Source organism: Penaeus monodon, chromosome 33 (assembly GCF_015228065.2).
Source record: "Penaeus monodon isolate SGIC_2016 chromosome 33, NSTDA_Pmon_1, whole genome shotgun sequence".
Classification (NCBI taxonomy): domain Eukaryota; kingdom Metazoa; phylum Arthropoda; class Malacostraca; order Decapoda; family Penaeidae; genus Penaeus; species Penaeus monodon.
The window spans coordinates 7,440,471-7,440,761 of record NC_051418.1 but is presented as its reverse complement, the minus strand read 5'-3'; the positions used below and the strand labels follow the sequence as shown (position 1 = coordinate 7,440,761).

The 291-nt window shown below is 33.3% G+C and overlaps 1 protein-coding gene across 1 annotated transcript in view; it reads left to right on the top strand.

The window, feature by feature from the left end:
- The window catches only part of LOC119593970 (adenosine kinase-like), an 18,715-nt gene that overhangs the window by 14,940 nt on the left and 3,484 nt on the right, over positions 1-291 (top strand). The window lies entirely within an intron of this gene.

Sequence of the window (291 nt, the reverse complement as noted above, 5' to 3'; positions counted from 1 at the left end):
CTTTTCTTAAAAAATAAAGCAGTGGGGTAAAGAGTTGGGATCGTATAAGCCTAATGATTGGTTATTAAGCCAACTGTGTGTTAAATAATTAATAACCACAGTGAACAGTGCATGTACCTGGCACCAGTGTTTAAAGGTATGTTATTAAATGCCCTTTTACTACATATTGGGTAAAAGTAAGATGTGTTGAGGAATTTATTTTGTTAGAAATTTTCAGAATTATGTGTATCACAACTTCTTGATCAATTTATGCTGCAGCTGTCGTAGCTAAAAATAGAATTGGCGAAGGAA